Source organism: Sapajus apella, unplaced genomic scaffold, assembly GCF_009761245.1.
Source record: "Sapajus apella isolate SASKATOON/1434 unplaced genomic scaffold, GSC_monkey_1.0 scaffold3797, whole genome shotgun sequence".
Taxonomy (NCBI): domain Eukaryota; kingdom Metazoa; phylum Chordata; class Mammalia; order Primates; family Cebidae; genus Sapajus; species Sapajus apella.
The window spans coordinates 1-5810 of NW_022440723.1; the positions used below are offsets into that span (position 1 = coordinate 1).

Here is a 5810-nt window from a genome sequence, read left to right on the forward strand (position 1 = left end):
CTTGAGCTCTTGATCTCAACTGATCTTACCACCTTGGCCTCCCAAAGATCTAGATTACAGGTGTGAGCCATTGTGTCTGGACCATAATTTTGGTTATTGTGTGGAAATTTTAACTTCCAGTCCATGATTCTTCATGATACTTCAGTTTAGGTTTACATGAGCATTTTTTTAGGTAGAGGGTACAAAGATTTTTACCAAATTTTCGTACAAAGAAAAAAAGTTATAGGAACAAAAAGAAGGATCAAAGGAAACATTTACTATACTAGACTAACAGTAAAATAGTAGTGGCCAAGTTTTTTAAGATACAGATTGCTTTGGCAAAGCAAGATGCCTATCCTTTTTGCTTACGAAACAGCAACTTTGTCAGAATATTAAAAAATGATAGTACTTGTTAATGAGGACCCCAAAATGATAAAAATTCATATCCAAAACAAGGGACCAGTGTTCTACAAGTGACTACTCCTCATAAACCATCTGAATACTCTCCTTGTACACTAAAACATTAGACATGGCTACATAAAATGAACTGAACAATGATAAAAAAAAGTTAGACATGGAGAGATTCCATTATGTAGGATCAACAAGGTATTCTTTTTTTTTTTTTTTTTTTTTGAGACGGAGTTTCACTCTTGTTACCCAGGCTGGAGTGCAATGGCGCAATCTCGGCTCACCGCAACCTCCGCCTCCTGGGTTCAGGCAATTCTCCTGCCTCAGCCTCCTGAGTAGCTGGGATTACAGGCATGTGCCACCATGCCCAGCTGATTTTTTGTATTTTTAGTAGAGACGGGGTTTCACCATGTTGACCAGGATGGTCTCGATCTCTTGACCTCGTGATCCACCCGCCTCGGCCTCCCAAAGTGCTGGGATTACAGGCGTGAGCCACCGCGCCCGGCCAACAAGGTATTCTTTCTATACGCAACCCCTTGGGATGTGGAAAAGCTTTGTTATTCAGTACCTATGGCTTTCACGGTGGTTTTCTAGGTTCTGTTTTATTTCTTCCTTTAATGACTAGTTAGATAACTGCAATTATCAAGAATACAGAGGATAAAAAAAATAAGGGTAAACCACATGCTATCATAAAAACAGAGATTCACTAAAAACTTTCACTACAAATGATCTATAAAATTATGGGTAAAATCCAATAATGAATATCTAAAGTTATTTTATTTTACTGAATCTATTACATAACCAGATCACACTCTTCACACTCTAGACTGTTAAATATAAAACAAAGCTAAAACGGTAGCAAATATTAGAAAGAAGTGGTTTGGACACAGAAGGAGAAAACAGGAACATGATATGCAGTTACCTTCTAACTTAGCTTTCCTTTCTTTCTCTGTCCAATTCCTGGGCCATTTGGAGGGAGGGGCTGGTTTGGGAATTACAGTTTATAAGCAAAGATGCTTACATATCTAGAGAGCCAAAAAAAATCAAAAATACCATTTCCCTCCCTTTTTTTATTCTCTGATACCAAAACACACAATCTATTATTTCTTTAGCTTATTGTATAATTTATTTTAGATAAATTTATTTTAATCCAACACCTATTTATTCAACAACACACTGGTACTATGGGTCAATGAAATAACTATTCTAAAAACTGATGTAGTGAAAATTTTACCTATTTACCATGAAATAATGAACTAGTTATATGTTATAGGTACTACTTTTCCTAATGAAGAATAGGTACCTTTATGCCTAATTATTTCCCCAGTGTGCTCTAAGCATAACACCAGTATATAAGAGCCAGCCTGAAAAAGTAAAACAGATTAAATTGCCTTCAGATGATAAAGAACTTTCCTATCTCAGGCAATATTATCTCTAGACAGCTACTCTTTTGAAATTACTATTTCTTATCTCATTGATATATAGCTTATGTAAGGTACATAAATTTTAAGTATATAGGTCAATGGATTTTTTACATATGCAAACATCCAGTAATCACTATCCAGATCAAAGATGCAGAACACTTCCTTGTGCCCCTTTCCAGTGAATACTTCCTTCCCTTCACAACGGGTATCACTATTTTGATCCCTTCACAACAGGTATCACTATTTTGACAGTTCAGTTCAGTTTTGCCTATTCTTGACCCTCATTTAAAAATATGAATTAATGCCGGGCACAGTGGCTAGTAATCTCAGCACTTTGGGAGGCCAAGCCAAGTGGATCATGAGGTAAGATGAAAGGAATCACTTTTTATGTGGTTACCTCTTCATAAAAGGGGTAGAGAATTAAAAACAGTGGGTAAACTTGAAAGCTATTTGTATAATTTTAACATGGACTTTCACATGAATGAGGCCAATGTAAAATTTATAATACCACTCTAAATAACAAAATTTAAACTGTGGAGACCTGACTGAGGAGAAATTGGCACTTTCATGTAGGTTTAAGTCCAATGTGAGATTTTCAACACTCAAATAATGAAATTTAAAAATGGAGATCTTGTAATCCCAGCACTTTGGGAGGCCGAGGCGGGTGGATCACGAGGTCAAGAGATCGAGACCAACCTGGTCAACATGGTGAAACCCCGTCTCTACTAAAAATACAAAAAAATTAACTGGACATGGTGGTGCGTGCCTGTAATCCCAGCTACTCAGGAGGCTGAGGCAGGACAATTGCCTGAACCCAGGAGGCGGAGGTTGCGGTGAGCCAAGATCACACCATTGCACTCCAGCCTGGGTAACATGAGTGAAACTCCGTCTCAAAAAAAAAAAAAAAAAAAAAAATGGAGATCCCACTCACAAAAAACTGGCAACTGGGAGTGCAAAGCACCAAGCAGATTTTAGCTGTTATTTTAATAATTTTATTTATTTATTTATTTTTATAAAGACAGGGTTTCACCATGTTGGTCAGGCTGGTCTTGAACTCCCAACCTCAGGTGATCCGCCCACCTTTGGCCTCCAAAGTGCTTGGATTATAGGCGTAAGCCACCACACGCCCGGCAATTTTAATAAATTAATTACTACTATTTTTTAAATAGAGACAGAGTTTCATCACGTTGCCCAACCTGGTCTAGAACTCCTGGGCTCAAACAATTCTCCCGCGTCAGCCTCCCATAGGGTTGGGATTACTGGCATGAGCCACTGTGGTGGGCCCAGATTTTAGTTTTATATCACTTATAAGTTTGCTGCATACTAGATTTACATTTACCCTGCTTATGAGAATAATAATACCAACAAAAAAAGTTAAATTAGCGCCAGGCACAGTGGCTCACGCCTGTAACAGCACTTTGGGAAGCTGAGGTGGGTGGATCACTTGAGGCCAGTGGTTCAAGACCAGCCTCGGCAACATGGCGAAACCCCTATCTCTACTAAAATACAATAATAATAATAATAATTAGCTGGGCCTGCTCTCAAACGCCTGTAGTCCCAGCTACTTTGGGAGGTCGAGGCAGGAGAATCACTTAAGCCTGGGAGGCAAAGGCTGTAGTAAACCAAGACTGTGCCACTGCACTCCAGCCTGGGCTACAGGGAGACTCTGTCTCAAAAAAAAAAAAAAAAAAAAAATTTAAACTAGCAACTGCTCCTTATCAACCCAATTTTCATCCATGAAAACATTAGGATTATAGGATAAGCCCATGAGACAGCCATGACAATTCTTGGTACAAAAAAACTGATGCAAATGGTCCACACCAGTTTTGAAAATAAATATAAAAATCCTCAAAAAATAGCAGATGGTTCAAAACTTCATTTTCTCAAAGACAGAAATTTTTGTCTGTTCCACCTTTCTCTTTTGCCTCCCCTAAACAAGTGATACATATCTATATTATGACAATATTTCTTTCCTTTTTTTTTTGAGACGAGTCTCACTCAGCTGCCCAGGCTGGAGTACAATGGCGCGATCTTGGCTCACTGCAACCACCATCTCCTGGGTTTAAACAATTCTCCCGTCTCAGCCTCCCAAGTAGCTGGGATTATAGGCACCCGCCATCACACCCAGCTAATTTTTGTATTTTAGCAGAGACGGGTTTCACCATGTTGGCCAGGCTGGTCTTGAACTCCTGACCTCATGTGACCCACCTGCCTCGGCCTCCCAAAGTGCTAGGATTAAGGCGTGAGCCACCGGGCCAGGCTCTATGACAGTATTTCACCAAAATTTTTTCACTAATAGTTCAGAGCTTCATCATAACCTTTAATTCTATTTTAAAACATCATAAGAGACTATTATTACAGCTGTTCGACAGCTGGGGAAACTGTGACATACAAAGATGAAGTATTCTGCCCAAAGTTAAGTCACTGGCAAACTGAAACACATGTCGTACTCAACTCTTTTTATGTTCTCTAGCAGCTATTTCCCTTCCTCCTGGTATTAGCAAAACAAGCTGACCTGTGTACGTAAAGGTAACCACAAAATTTTCATCAAAGTGGAAATTTAGGCGGGCGCGGTGGCGCAGACCTGTAATCCCATCACTTTTGGGAGGCCGAGGGGGGTGGGATCACCTGGGGTCAGGAGTTTAAGACCAGTCTGCAAATATGGTGAAACCACATCTCTAAATATACTAAAATATACTAAATAAACTCTAAATATACTAAATAAACTAAATATGCAAAAATTAGCCGGCGTGGTGACGCATGCCTGTAATCCCAGCTACTAGGCAGGCTGAGGCAGGAGAATCACTTGAACCCGGGAGGCGGAAGTTGCAGTGAGCCGAGATCGCGCCACTGCACACCACCCTGGCAACAGAGCGAGACTCTCGTCTCAAAAAAAAAAAGTAGGAAATTTAAATAAAATAAAATTTAAAAGACCCCTTTAACAGACTTCGTTTCAAGAATGAACACATGTTGTCCACGGTTAACCCTCTGCTAGGTAAGCTCTTCCCCTTACCCCAATTTCTTCAGCTGAAAAATTTTCTTCCTACTGGGACCACTCAAGATTGTTGTAGTTATTTCCTCCCCAAAGAAAGGAGACAATTCCACTGTCTTCTAATCCAGAATAACTTTCCTCTTTAAGCAAGTTATTTCTTTCCAGTATCCTGCTTTTCTGATGACAGCAACTTCCAAGAACTTCCCCAGATAGTCCCCACAGGCTCTAGAAGCAGCTGCCACTTTTCTCTAAAAACCAATTGCGGCCCTTGGTTCCCAGCCCACGTCTCTGGAGTCCGTGCTCTCCTCTCCACCACCCTACCCCACCGCCGCCTCAGGCCCTCTCCCCACGCGGCGTCGGCAGCTCTTGCTCACCTCGGCCCCTGACAGAAAGGGGTGCGAAGGCCCTGTGATCGTCAGGTAATTGTCATTTCCTCCGGGAAACTGGAAACCAAAAGAAAGCCGCGGGGATAAGTTAGAGGGAGCAGGGAGTTAGCCGGGAGCGACGGCTTCTGACCCCGACATTCTGACAACACTCCCCAAACCCCGCTCTCTCTCCTCTCCCTTCAGTCGCCTCTCCGCCCGGCTTCCCGTCTCTGCTTCAACCCGGTCGGCCGCGTTCTCTCGCTAGGCTTCTAAGCGATCAGGTTCCTACCTCCATCTTCACACATCGGCTACCACCGACTCAGACCCTCATCGCTCCCACCGCCCCACTGGACACGGAACTGCCGTCACTTCCGCAAGTACGTGCGTTACTCTCTGCTGATTGGAAGGAGCACAGTGCGGCTGCAGCGAGTCAGGCGCTGGGCTGTCGCCCCCTGGAGCTTGGTGGGATAATGGCACGTAGAAGTGCTAGAGGCGTCCCTGGAGGTAGCTTTGGGTACTCCTGACCTAAGGAGGATTTCTGGGGAGAGCAATAGAGACGTGATCTGGGCTAGAGGAGCCGGAGAGTGGGGGAGGGGGGAAAAAAAAAGGAGATCGGTAGATTGAGTGGCTAGAGAGGTCGGA

General features: G+C 42.3%; 1 long non-coding RNA gene across 2 annotated transcripts; it reads right to left on the reverse strand.

Moving 5' to 3' along the window:
- Positions 1 to 899: 899 nt before the first annotated feature.
- On the reverse strand, positions 900 to 5570 carry LOC116547611. 2 transcript variants are annotated; one of them, XR_004267115.1, is made up of 3 exons: positions 5458 to 5570; positions 5178 to 5246; positions 900 to 1412 (listed from the first exon to the last, which is right to left on the reverse strand). It is a non-coding gene; the product is annotated as an uncharacterized LOC116547611 (long non-coding RNA). The 2 variants fall into 2 exon arrangements; XR_004267114.1 differs by lacking the exon at positions 900 to 1412 and adding an exon at positions 1467 to 1751.
- Between the last annotated feature and the right edge of the window lie 240 nt (positions 5571 to 5810).